The sequence below is a fragment of the Lycium barbarum genome, chromosome 11 (genome assembly GCF_019175385.1).
Source record: "Lycium barbarum isolate Lr01 chromosome 11, ASM1917538v2, whole genome shotgun sequence".
In the NCBI taxonomy this organism is placed as follows: Eukaryota; Viridiplantae; Streptophyta; class Magnoliopsida; order Solanales; family Solanaceae; genus Lycium; species Lycium barbarum.
The window spans coordinates 18,217,861-18,232,794 of record NC_083347.1 but is presented as its reverse complement, the minus strand read 5'-3'; the positions used below and the strand labels follow the sequence as shown (position 1 = coordinate 18,232,794).

General features: G+C 38.7%; 1 pseudogene; it reads right to left on the bottom strand.

Moving 5' to 3' along the window:
- Nucleotides 1-12,994: 12,994 nt before the first annotated feature.
- On the bottom strand, nucleotides 12,995-14,539 carry LOC132619502 (disease resistance RPP13-like protein 4; annotated as a pseudogene).
- Nucleotides 14,540-14,934: the final 395 nt, after the last annotated feature.

Below are 14,934 nucleotides of genomic sequence, written 5' to 3'. Positions count from 1 at the left end.
TCTTGCTTGCAACTTATTAATAGTTGTAGATGGGAAAAGAGGATAGCATAGGCACCCAAAAACCCGGAGATGAGAATAGGAGGGGTTTCGTTGGTAGAGAATGTGCGTTGGTGATTTATACCCAAGGATCTTGGTGGGAAGTACATTAAGGAGGTATGTGGCCATTTGGAGAGCGTGATGCCAAAAAGAGGGGGGCATGGAGGAGTGGACAAGAAGAGTGCGCACTATGTTGTTAATGGATTTAATTTTTCTTTCCGCTTTGCCGTTTTGAGGAGAGGTATGGGGGCAAGAAAAATCTGAAAGTTAAACCATTTGAGGCACAAAAAGATTGAAAATGCCCATTGGCGAACTCCCACCCATTATCACATTGAATGTTTTTGATGTCTCTTTCGAATTAAGTCCGTATTAATGCCTTAAAAGATAGAAAAGTAGAATAAACTTGGGACTTGTTAGAGATCGGAAAAGTCCAAAGAAAATTACTATAATCATCAAGAAAGAAAACATAATAGCGGTGCCCATTAGAACTCAAAACAGGAGATGTCTATAAATCACTATGAATGATATCAAATGGCATAGTAGTAAATGACAATGAATCATAAAATGGCAATTTAACGTGTTTCCCCAAAGGACAAGAGGTACAAAAAGAAGTTCGGGCCCTATTACATTTAATTAAGGCATTACTACGAAGAGAACTAAGGATAGCATTTCCCGGATGCCCGAGTCGGGAATGCCACAAGCTAGGTGATGCGGCAATGAAGGTTGATGGTTGAGTGGTTCGTTTTGTGGCAGTGATAGGATATAATTCCCCGGTGCTCTCACATCTCATTAGGTGGCTCTCTGTCTGTAAATCCTTCACAGAAAACCCAAGAGGATCAAACTCAACAGAAACATTATTGTCCTTAGTGAATTTACGTACGGAAATAAAGTTTTGGATGAGTTTTGGAGCATGTAAGACATTTTGGAGACGTAATTGGGGATTAGGTGGGGGTAGGGATGTATGACCATAGCCACGAATTGGAATAGTGCTACCATTACCAACAACGATTCCAGAATTATTGCCCAAATTAAAATAAGACGTGAGAGTACCTATGTTGGCAGTCATGTGGGAAGTCGCTCCGGTGTCCATGTACCAATTATCATCTGGTTGATGCATGGACAGAGTGTGCATGGCGACCTCCACGTCTGTTGGAGTGTACCTAGAGTAGGATGGACCATGCATGGAATAGGCCTGCTGAGGTGAGCGTGGACCTGCACCAAGAACGCCACTACTGGGCCTTGGCGTCGTGGGATGCTGCTGCCATGGCCTTGTTAGATACGGACAGGGGGGCAGTGCCCATTGCTGTGGCGGCCAGGCAGGCCAGTAGTAGCCTCCTGCTGGTGGCTGGGCCGTGGCTGGTCTATCCGCCATGGCCGGATTTCCCGCGATTGTTGTTGTTGTTGTTATTTCCCTTTCCCTTGTTCTTGTTGGAATTCCTGCCACGATTATTATCACGACGGTTGGTTGAATTATTGGTGCCTCCAGGTGGCGGGGAGGGAGCATCATTATCAACAAGGAGAGCCGCGGGACTAGAATCGCGGGCACGTTCCTTGGCAGCGGCGTCTTCGAGCTTGAGTCTGGAGCACACTTCAGAGAAAGAGGGCAGCACATCCTTCTGCTGGATGGTTGTGACAAAGTGTGCATATGTCTCCGGTAAGCCCGCAAGGAGGCGCAAGACCATACGTTGGTCGGACACCGGCGACCCCACGTTGGCAAGCTGATCCGCGAGTGACTTTAGCCTATTATAATAGGCCATAACCGAGCCGAAGTCGGCCATTTTTGTGGTGGTGAATTCAGTTTCAAGGTACGCTGCCCTTGAGTGCTTGTTATCTTGGAAAGACTGAGCAACTCGGTTCCAAGCCTTCTCCGCAACATCATCCGCCACGAGAATAGAGGTAAGAATATCATGGGATACGGTGGCGTATATCCATTGGAGAACCACCGCATCGAGCCGTTTCTAGAGCGAAAGATTAGCCGCCTTCGTTGCGTTGTACGCGGTGAGTTCGGTGGTGTCAGTTGGTGGTATGATGTGCTCAAGTACGGAGTGGACGCGGGCTAGAACCTTGAAGAGTGTCGCCCATTCGTGATAATGGCCGGTTTCCATGTCAAGGGTGATTGGTATTAAAGATTTCACATTCGTGACAGTTAAAGCAGAATAGAAATTTTTGTCAGCCATTGAAGAGAGAAGAGGGAGGAAGAAGAGGACGGCTAGGGTTAGGAAGAGGGTGACGGCTAGGTTTAGGAGGTGAGGAAGGAAACCTAATCTGATACCATGTAGGAAATTAATCCGTAATCTGTATTGATGTATGATAGTCATTATATACAAAGTAGGTATCTAACTGTCAGCATAATACTAGGCTAAATTATAGGACCTAATTACTATACATAAGGAAGATATCACGCCTAATATACATTTGTTAATTATGATTATCCTAATATTTACGTTGACTATTTCATAGTCTATCAGCAATGAAACTTGATAAGTTACCTAGACATTTGCAACCATGAACTGATGTTTAAAGCCGATTCCAGATTTCACTTACAAATAATTTAGAAGAAATTATTTTGTGATAGACACTTGGGTGACACATAAGGTCTTTTGTATTAAAGAAGTAGCAGGAATGACACTGGAACTACACATGAACTTATCACTGTGTAAGTACATAAACTTGTTCGAGAAAGAGCTAGTAAGAAATTACAAATAATTGGTTCAGAAACTAATCGGTTTGTTCCAAAGATCTATGTTGCTCAGACTCTTTAAAAATATTGCTGGACATGTGTCGGGTCCTCTAAAAATAGTGCATATTTGGAGGGTCCAACACGGGAGTGACAACATTTTTTAAGAGTCCGAGCAACATAGCCAAAAATGCTATTATGAATGTTTAATTTATTGTAACTTTTAAGAAGAGTCTCAAGATTTCTTACCTCACTGTTAGCTGATAGTCTGATAACAATTTTGCTCAGAGGACTCAGAAATCCAACAGTGTCTCCGCAAAACTCTTCAAGACCTAATCAACAAGTCATTAACTTAAATAAAAATGAAATGGAAAGGAACAGGGACATAAGAAGAAGGTAAACCTTCAGGGGAACTGTGTAGATGACAATAATAAATAAAAAAATAAAAAAAATACTATGACACGTTCTACATCTACATTTGGCAATTACCTGAAGTGGACTGGATGACTAGTCGTGACCAAGAAAATATTGTTTAAAAGCTAGGAAATTAGTCTAAACTGAGGTTCCCCTAAACATATCTTTTGCAAAATAATAATCTTTTCTAGTTAGTAAAATGATTTAATTATCAAAAAATATGAAGCATGGCATGTTATGGAGAAGAAACATTAAAACTCTGAAACATTGCAAGAGCCTGAGAGAAGCATAGAATAAGAATGGATAAAGGAATATTTACCTTAAACTAGTGATTACAAGTCTAGAATTCAGAAGAAAAAGAAAGGTTTGTGCTCCTTCAAATTTGGGAAGTGCCTATTCATTAGAAAGGGCGAAAACTACAGATAAGAGCAAGACCCCCTTTCTCATCACTGGATCAAATATTAAGTACAACTTAAGAGATTCCATTTTGTTTGTGGCCCCATTACAAATGTTATTTTAGCTATATATGATTTTTTCCATAAGAGATTAGTACAAAAATAACATATTCATTTTCTTATATTCAAATCGTAAATGATCAATAAGAAATTGTTTCCTCTAATTAGTGTTGAAGCAACGGTAAAGTTATCTCTGCGTGACATCTAGGTCACGGGTTCGAGCCGTGCATGTAGCCGCTAATCCTTGCAATAGGATAGGCTGTCTGCATCACACCCCTTAGAGTGTGACCCTTCTTCAGACCTTGCTAACGCGAGCTGCTTTGTGCATCAGACTTTTCCTTTTTTAGTGTTGAGACATCTAGAAATTTCTCCATATGGTTAAACTTTTTTCTTATTAGCATTTAACTTTTTATGAGCTCTAAGCCAGAATTACTCAGTGTAAAGTCATGGGTTTGAGCCGTATAATCAACTATTAATAATTGTGTCATATTAGACTACCTACATCCTTTCCCGAAACCAGCATAAATGCGGAATGCTTTATACATCGATTTTTTTTTTTTTTTGAAGTCAAATTACTCAGAGTAATGACTAGTGATTGAGATTTAGTGGGCAAATTAAAAGAATAAGCATTTGCTTGTCTTACGATAGATGTTTCACGCAAAAGTCTAGTTATGGCCCAGGATACCAGAATAGAGGCCCATGGTTATTGTAATTGGTTGTGTTCTTCAATCAATCTTGCAAAGAGTAACTTTAGATCATAGGATTCCTTTTGATGTTTTCCATTAAATTGAATGTTAATTAGGGGCATCTGATCCTCATGATTTGTTCTGCTATTGACCACTCGACTAATCTCCACTTTCAGATCAAGTCCCCATCAATGTGTTCTAGTTCCAACTTCCAATTTCCTTCATAATATGTAGCCAAATTGTTTTGGCTGGTAAAATGGGTATCAAATAGTCGGGTGATTACTAACGGGCCAATTCGGTAAAGTTTTATGCTCCATAATACTATCCTTTGTCAGATAGTAATTATAAAAAAATAAAGAGTTAATTTTTTGCGAGTTTCACCTCAACTATCCGCTGTTCCCGTTTCCTATGTGAATTAACACCATTTATGTATTAAAACACACCTCAACTATCAGTTGTTCCTTTTCCTATTATTTGAGACCATCATCTCAAAAAAAGAACTTTGTTAATTTGGTTATGCGATTCATATATCCATTTCTGGTCAACAAATAGCAAACTTCCTATTAGCCTTTTGACTTTGCAAAGAGCTTGCAAACGCAAAACGCAACATGCAACAAAATATCTATCAAAATATACGTTCATGTTTTCAGTAATATGAGAAGTCAATTCCTCCTCCTCTTTCTCCTTCTTCTACTATCTTTGCTTCTCCAACACAATTCTTGGTAATAATCTCGTCTTAAGAAATGAATAAAAAAACAGAATATTTATCACTGTTCTTGAGACTATTTTTTTGCTAAGGTGACACTTATTTTGGAGTGAAGGGAATAAAATTGTGCAGCTGAATTATTGGCAACTGACCACTTCATAATTCATAACATGGCCTTACGGAAATGATACGTAATAAAGTTGACACTAGTGGTTGTTAATAAAAGTATAAAGGCGGGATTCTTTTAATTTTTAATTTTTATGAGCGCTGCAAGCATAGTTCAAAACGAAAAGGTAAAATGTAACGCTGGAAAGTTGTTTCTTCAAAAGTGTAAAATATTGTGTTGGATATATTTATAAAGAAAGACCAACACCCTAATATTGGGGTCCTCTTCTTGAAGTCTAGTAACGGGAGACTATCTATGTAGTTTTCATTGTGGAAAAAGTTGAGGATTTTTGGAGACATATGCTTGTGATATTCTAAATTATTGGAGAAAAAGGTAGAAGTGTGCATAAATGCTTTCCTTAAAATTAAAAGCTGATTGAATCAACATAAAGTTGCTCTTGTAGAAAGACTTTCCAGGTGGAGTTAATTAGACAAAAAGCTGGAGATAAATATGAAACACCTTGATGGTTGGGCCATAGACTCGGGTGGAGCTGAAGGCTTCACAACTTTCACCGGAAAATTATAATGTATATATAAAATAAATATTAAATTTTCTTGGCATATTCTTCCGTTTTCTTTTTCATATTTTAAACTCCTGCATAAACAATTTCCCAACTTCAAATATTATCTTTTTAAAACAATTCAACCAAATCATGTCCAAACACCTTAATTTAAAGTTTAAGTGGTCTAACAAAGGTTTCCTGAAATTAGGAGCCATTATTTAGTGAGTTATACATCTACACAGAATAATCACCTCTACAAATATAAACTAAACTTTTAGGTAGGGGTGTCAATGGTTTTCAAAAAAACCAACTTAACCGACTGAACCGTACCGTACCTAACCGATTTTTAGGTTTCTTTTAATAAGACCGACGATTTTTACAAAAAAAATACAACCTTACCGAACAATTAGGTTGGTTTTTATTATATAAAATAAAACCGAAAAAATAACAAACTGTACCAAATAAATTTATGTGTAATATATATTCTATATATTAGATTTTAATATAATAAAATATTAAATTTTTGTCTTGGGTTCGGGATAATGAAAATGACCACAAGCCGGCAGCATAATTAACACCTAAAGTTCCAACTCTAAAACCTATTATACTACTACTATTGAAATTAAATTAGTTCTAGCATCTCGATTAGTAACTAGCTTGTCAGCTACAAAGTATTCCAACGATCTTGGATAGAAAGATACAAAGTATTAGATATATTTCCTGTCATATGATTTTAAATTTTCTCTTATTGGATACTTAATCTTAGTAGACTCAGTTCTTGAGACCCATCTTGATTGATTTTTGCCTCTTCGTGCAATATAAATTATATACTTTGTGTCTTTACTTAACATTGTTTTACACTACCGTAAAATAAATGGAATATCTTGACCACATTTTGCTCTTTTCATTTCAAACTAGATTTAGGATACTTTAGTTAGTAGATATGCAAGTTATAGATGAGAAAGAGTACTAAAATAACTTCTGATGTTTACTTTTGTAGCTCCAAAATTGTTACTGGATGTAATATCCAAGCAGAGTTGAGAAGCACCATTTTACATATTTGCTACGTACTTTCTAACTTGCTAGTTCTATCATACTTATATTAGTACCCAATACCCAATTTCCATTTGATTTTTGCTTAACGAACTTCCAATAGATATTAAGGCCACAATACTTTCCGTAACAAAGTCTGCAGTCCCCCTAGAAAGAGGAAACTGATGACTGGAATCCGATGAGCTCCATTATTCAAAGTCATATAAATTAGCAATCAGCAAACAATACAAATTTACCACCAGTCCGTTACATGAAAACTCTATTAGAATAAGATTCAACAAACATGTCATTGATATTATGTAAAGCATGCATACAGAATAGCAAATACATCACTGTGCTAATACATAATGTTGTACCAGTTTTCCAAACCAAAAAAAGGAAGAAAAAAAAAAAAGAAGAAAATTGCATGATTGTGTACTGAAACTGAAGATTGAGAATCATATAATTTTACTGCATGTCATCAAATTCTCCTTCCCTGCTTTCTTCGTGGCACGAAATCACGCCTTGTTCGTCTTCGTCTTCGTCTTCCTGCTCTTCCTCTGGCTTTGTCCAATATCCTAAACCCTCAACGTTACATGGGAACGTTTTCAGCGAATTGCAGTGGCTGACTTCTAAGTATTTGAGTGCTGGCATTTCACTTTGGAATGTTTGTGGGGTCCAGCCCCATTTACAGGAAGTTGTTTTTCTTCCTTTTGGTATGAGATTTTCAATGGTGTGCAGATTTGGTTGATTGGCCAAAGATATATTCAGACTGCAAGTGAAACTTTTGCATAAAAGTGATGTCATTGATGACATAATGAGGAGCAATTCATTCCTATAAATAGGCAGCTTATGGTTCATTCGAAAGACACCGAAAAATCTCAGACAATACATTTGAGTGAGAGCAAAGTGAGGTATACCATAGACTGTGTAAGAAAATAGTTTGTGAAGAAAAATAGAGTGTGAGTGATATTGTAGTGAGGTGAGAAAATCAAAAGAGTGTTATTTCTTTTGAGGGTGTAGTGGTCTTAGGAGTATTTGTACTCATTACTACACAGTGTAAAATTCCTTGCTATAGTGATATCAGTTGCTCCTTTTGGCCGTGGTTTTTTCCTTATTCAGAAGGGTTACCACGTAAAATTCCGGTGTCATTATTGATTCATTTTATTCTTGCTGACTTGACCATAACTTAGTGTTCCGCGTTTATCACTAATGCCGTGAATATTATTTTTGCGGGTCTATTTTATTCCCAACAAGTGGTATCAGAGCCAAGGTTCTGTCTGGGTATGCTCTGTGGTTGCAGCACAGCCTGAACTTCCACATAAGAAAAGAATTACTTTGGGCTCCGAATAAATTGTATTGGTATTTGTGATAAACGATGGAAGCCAACACTAGTAGAATGGTTACTTTGAGTGGCGTAAATTATGTCATTTGGAAGGGCAAAATGGAAGATTTGCTTTATGTCAAGAATTTTCATCAACCTGTCTTTGCCACTAAAAAGCCTGATAATAAATCAGATGAAGAGTGGAATTTGTTGCATCGGTAGGTTTGCGGCTTTATTAGATAGTGGGTTGACGATAATGTGTTGAACCATATTTCTGAGGAGACACATGCTCGGACCCTATGGGAGCATCTTAAAAGTTTGTATGCTCAGAAAACTGGTAACTACAAGATGTTTTTGATAAAGCAAATGCTGGGTTTAAAATACCACGATGGTTCCGCAATGACGGATCATCTGAATATTTTTCAGGAGATCATGAACCAGTTATCTACTATGGGCATTAATTTTGATGAAGAAATTCAAGGCTTGTTTCTACTTGGTTCCCTACCAGATTCTTGGGAAATTATTAGAACTTCATTATCAAATTCTGCTCCGGATGGTGTGATCTCTATGGATCTTGCCAAGAGTAGTCTTTTAAATGAAGAGATGAGAAGAAAATCTCAAGGTTCCTCTTCATCAGATGTCTTGGTGACTGACACTAGGGGGAGAGGCAAGAATCGTGGTTCTCAAAATAGAGAACATCATAGAAGCAAATCCAGAAGCAGACTTAAAGATATTGAGAGCTATCATTGCGGGAAAAAAGGGTACACAAAGAAGTTCTGCCGGATTTTGAAAAAGGAGAATAGAGATAAGGAGGAAAAGAAAGAAGATAGCAATCATGTTGCCGCTGTCACTGCAGAAGATCTTGTTACTGTCCTTGATGCGGATCTGATAAATATTGCTTGTGATGAGTCAAGCTGGGTTGTGGACAGTGGTGCCGCATCTCATGTGACATCAAGGAAGGAATTTTTCTCATCCTATACTCCGGGTGACTTTGGAACTTTGAGTATGGGTAATGAGACTGTATCTAGGGTGGCTAGTGTTGGAATGATTTGTTTCGAAACTAGTATTGGAACTAAACTAGTTTTAAACAATGTAAAGCATGCACCTGATGTTCGTTTGCACTTGATCTCTGTTGGTGTTTTGGATGATGAGGGATATGTCAGTACCAATGGTGCTAGAAAGTGGAAGCTCACTAAGGGTTCCATGATTGTGGCTCGTGGCGAAAAGCGTCGTGGTCTATACTAGACTACGGCCTCTACCTGTGTTAATATGGTGAATGCAGTTGAGAGCAATAGCTCTTCAACGTTATGGCATAAGAGGCTTAGCCACATTAGCGAGAAAGGACTAAATGTTCTAGCCAAAAAGAAATTGTTGTCAAATTTCGAAAGTGCTAAATTAGAAAAGTGTGAGAACTGCTTGGCTGGAAAACAAAATAGAGTTTCTTTCAAGTCTCATCTTCCTTCAAGAAAGACAGAGTTTCTTGAGTTGGTGCATTCAGATTTATATGGTCCAATGAAGACACGGACTCTGGGTGGTGCACGTTACTTTGCTACTTTTATTGATGATTGCTCAAGGAAACTTTGGGTCTACGTCTTGAAGACTAAAGACCAAGTGTTGGGTGTCTTTAAGCAGTTTCAGGCTTCAGTTGAAAGAGATACTGGAAAGAAGCTGAAGTGTATTCGTACTGATAACGGTGGTGAATATTGTGGACCGTTTGACGAGTATTGCAAGCAACAGGGTATCAGACACCAGAAAACTCCTCCTAAGACTCCTCAGCTTAATGGTTTAGTAGAGAGGATGAACAGGACCTTGATTGAAAGAGTTAGATGTTTTCTTTCTGAAGCAAAGTTGCTGAATTCCTTTTGGGGTGAGGCATTGTTGACCGCCGCACATGTTATTAATCTATCCCCTGCAGTTGCTTTGCAAAGTGATGTTCCAAACAGAGTTTGGTATGGCAAGGATGTTTCCTATGACCACTTAAAAGTGTTTGGTTGCAAAACTTTTGTACATGTGCCTAAAGATGAGAGGTCAAAATTAACTGCCAAGACAAGGCAATGCATCTTCATTGGTTATGGCCTTGATGAGTTTGGTTACAGGCTATATGATCCAATTGAGAAGAAGGTCGTGAGAAGTCGTGATGTTATCTTCATGGAGGATCAACCCATTGAAGATATTAACAAAGCGGAGAAGATAAAATCTTCAAGTTCTGAAGGTTTAGTTAATCTTGATCAAGTCCCTCATACAAATGTTGATGACGTTGGTGGGCTCGATGACGATGGTGATGCGCATAATCATGTTCCAGATCAGCATGTTGATGATGATAACGATGCTGCTATTGATGAGGTAGATGCTCCTACTCATGAAGTCGTGGATGAGTCAGATATTCCACTTAGAAGGTCTACTAGACAACATGTTCCTTTTTCCCGTTATTCACCTAATGAGTATGTATTACTCACTGATGGGGCCTGAATGTTATGAGGAGGCCATGGAAGATGAGCACAAGGATCAATGGATTGAAGCCATGCAAGATGAGATGAAATCTCTGCATGAGAACCATACTTATGAGTTGGTGAAATTGCCTAAGGGCATGAGAGCTTTGAAGAACAAGTGGGTGTTCAAAGGTAAAACCGAAGAACACAGCTTGAAGCCCAGATACAAAGCTAGATTGGTTGTTAAGAGATTTGGTCAAAGGAAAGGTATTGACTTTGATGAAATATTTTCTCCTGTCGTGAAAATGTCCTCCATTCGGACAGTTCTTGGGCTGCTAGTCTTGATTTGGAGATTGAGCAGATGGATGTGAAGACTGTTTTTCTTCACGGTGACTTAGAAGAGGAGATTTATATGGAACAACCTGAGGGCTTCAAGGCAAAAGGTAAAGAAAATCTTGTATGCAAACTTAAGAAGAGTCTATATGGATTGAAGCAAGCTCCCATACAGTGGTACAAGAAGTTTGAATCTGTTATGGGGGAGCAAGGCTATAAGAAGACTTCTTCATATCACTGTGTGTTTGCACAAAATTTTTTTGATGATGACTTTATCATCCTTCTGCTATATGTGGATGATATGTTGATTGTAGGTAGGAATGCTTCCAAGATTGACGAGTTGAAGAAACAGTTGAGTAAGACTTTTGCAATGAAAGACTTGGGTCATGCTAAGCAGGTTTTGGGCATGAGAATTACTCGTTTAAGAGATGAAAGGAAGCTTTATTTGTCACAAAAAAGTACATAGAACGTGTACTAGAGCGCTTCAATATGAAGAGTGCTAAGCGGGTTAGCACACCTCTTCCTGGTCATCGGAAATTGAGCAAAAAGATGTGTCCTACAACAACGGAAGAAAAAGAGAGAATGGACAAGATTCCTTATTCCTCTACCGTCGGAAGTTTGATGTATGCAATCGTATGCACTCGACCAGATATTGCTCATGCAGTCGGTGTTGTTAGCAAATTTCTCGAAAATCCAGGGAAAAAGCATTGGGAAGCTGTGAAGTGGATACTCAGGTATCTAAGAAGAAGCTCAGATAAATGCTTGTGTTTTGGAGGATCAAATCCAATCTTGAAGGGCTATACAGATTCTGATATGGCAGGTGAACTTGATAACATAAAATCCACTACTGGATATTTGTTTACTTTTTCAGGGGGAGCTATATCATGGCAGTCGAAGTTGCAGAAGTGTGTTGCACTGTCTACAATTGAAGCGGAGTATATTGCGGCTACTGAAGCTGGCAAAGAGATGATATGGCTCAAGAGATTTCTTCAAGAACTTGGATTGCAATAGATGGAGTATGTTGTCTATTGTGACAGTCAGAGTGCAATAGACCTGAGCATGAACTCCATGTACCATGCAAGAACAAAGCATATAGATGTGCGATATCACTGGATTCGAGAAACGATAGAGGACGGATCTACGCAGGTCAAAAAGATCCCTATATCTGAGAATCTTTCGGATATGTTGACCAAGGTGGTACCAAGAGACAAGTTCGAGCTATGCAAGGAACTTGTCAGGATGTACTCAAACTAGAAGCCCGATATAGCCTCCTTCAGGTAGATGGGTCCGGAGGGGGAGATTTGTGGGGTCCAACCCCATTTACAGGAAGTTGTTTTTCTTCCTTTTGGTATGAGATTTTCAATGGTGTGCAGATTTGGTTGATTGGCCAAAGATATATTCAGATTGCAAGTGAAGACTTTTGCATAAAAGTGATGTCACTGATGACATAAGGAGGAGCAATTCATACTATAAATAGGCAGCTTATGCTTCATTCGAAAGACACCGAAAAATCTCAGACAATACATCTGAGTGATGGCAAAGTGAGGCATACCATAGACTGTGTAAGAAAATAGTCTGTGAAGAAAAATAGAGTGTGAGTGATATTGTAGTGAGGTGAGAAAATCAAAAGAGTGTTATTTCTTTTGAGGGTGTAGTGGTCTTAGGAGTATTTGTACTCGTTACTACACAGTGTAAAATTCCTTGCTATAGTGATATCAGTTGCTCCTCTTGGCCGTGATTTTCCCTTATTCAGAAGGGTTACCACGTAAAATTCCGGTGTCATTATTGCTTCATTTTATTCTTGCTGACTTAACCATAACTTAGTGTTTCGCGTTTATCACTAATACCGGAAATATTATTTTTGGGGGTCTATTTTATTCTCAACAATGTTTCCCATGTTTCCCTAAACTAGGCAAAAATTTCAAGCACAATCCTTTAACATTCCAGTTACCCTCATTACCTCCCCAGAAATTTTCACTGATGCGGTTAAGCACTCTTGAATCTTCGATACAAAGGTACTGCAGTTGAGGAAGTGAAATGCGGTTTATCCACGCTGGTGTTGTTTCTCCGAGGAAGTGCCTTAGGTATAATTCTTCAACGCGCATTGGTGGTGACAAGTTATCCAACTTCCTTATAATGTCCTTGTTTTCACGGTCTCCAGCATTGATTGATAGCACCCTTAGTAGTTTAAGTTGTTCCACTACAGCCAATTCCTTATCCTCTATCATCCTTTCCTACGTTATGTCTAATTGTAGTACCCGTATTTGAGCCAGTACCACGATCTCACTCAGCCGACAAGCTTCTGTTGTTGCTGGACTTGGTATCTTAAACCCGTACAACTCTTCAATACTAGAAAGCCTAGAGAGACCTTGTGGTAAGCATGAAAAAGATGGACAACTTCCAATATCAAGAATTGCCAATCTTGGAAGTGTCGTGATTGATGTTGGTAGCTTTTTCAGTTCCTGGCATTCTCTAAGAACCAGTATTTGGAGACCCCATAACTTCCTAACAGAATCTGGAATTTCGTCCAACTTATCAACACCTCGAAGATTTAAATAAGCTAGTCGCTTTAGTGATGTGATCCAGCTCCATAGATCAACTAAACAGATGTTTTCTAGCTTGACAAATGACAGGTCCAAGACCCTTAGAGTCTTGATTTCAGCCAGAGCGATTTTCCTGTTGAAGCCGATGATATTTGTCGTAGTGAGAAGAAGTGCTGTAAGCTTTGAATTCCCAGCCAAGGATTGAAAAGTTGTTTTGTTTGGTGACCCCCAAGTGCCTAGAGTTAACTGTGGCTATGTGCCTGCCTCTTTTAAATCTACAAAATGACTCTTCTTCTGCAACCAGGATTACCATGTCCCGAACCATATCATGCATTTTGCAACTGTAAACTCTAAGATCAAAGTTTCTTCTTTGGGCAGCTTCAACCAAGCACCTACTCACCAGTTCAGACAAGTAACTAAAAGCAACATGTGTTGCAGTTTCTGTGCCATTGCTACGGACTAATCCTTCCCCTACCCACCAACGAACCAATTGTTCCGCCTTAATTTCATGGTCATCTGGATAGATTGAGAAGCACAATATGCAATGCTTTAGATGAGCTGGAAGCTCATCATAACTTAGTTGCAAAGATGCTATTACGGATATATTGCTTTCACTATCCAATACCAATTTCTCTCAAAAGTTTTCACATATCCGCGTCCACACCCCGAGTGAATGCGGTTTTGATGATAACATCCCACCTGTGGTCTTGATAGCTAGAGGAAGACCATGACATTTGCGCACGATCTCTCTCCCAACATCTTCCGATTGAGCATTACACTTCCCTTTAGTTGACGAAAATGCAAACTTGCAGAACAATGACCAACTCTCTTCATCATCAAGCAATCTTGGTCGATGAATTCTTGTTTCTGTGCAGTGGCTCCCATTCTCTTAACAACATCCTCATTTCTTGATGTGATTATAATACAACTATTGTGCTCGATAAACTTGGGTAATCCCCTTGAGATCCTATCCCACCATCAATCATCAATGATCCATACATCATCCATGACAATCAAGTATGACTTATGTGAAAGTGCTTCAAGAATTCTGTTAAGCATCTCTCCTTTGTCAGTTCCACTATCATCTTCATGTAGCTATCTCAAAATTCCCTTCATGGTTTCTAGCTCATCATAAGTTTGAGATACAGAAACCCAAACTTTCTTTTGAAATATCACATTCACTTGTCTGTCGTGGTAAACCTTTTGTGCAATTGTGGTTTTACCCAAACCGCCCATACCAACAATGCCAACATGATGTAACGACTCGGTGTGAGAAAGGATCCATTCTTTGATTTTTATTGTATCTTCTGATAACCCCACAATTTCAGATTGGTAAAAAATGTGTGAGGTCCATCGCGTCCGTCTGCTGCTACTATCCTCGCTTCTAGATTGTTCAGTTATTGGACCAATAAAAGTCCTCAGCCTCTGATGCATTTTCACTTTCTCCTTGTTGAGTTCTGTCAGTTTCTTTCCAGTGTTGTATGTTGACACCCAATTTTGTCCCGCCTCTCCTCCGAAATACCTATTTATGCTTCTAATATTTTTGGGAAAAATTAAAAACATATATATTTATATTTTACTATAATTATTAGCCTTTTATCAATACTGGCGTTTCATTATTCTATTACAGT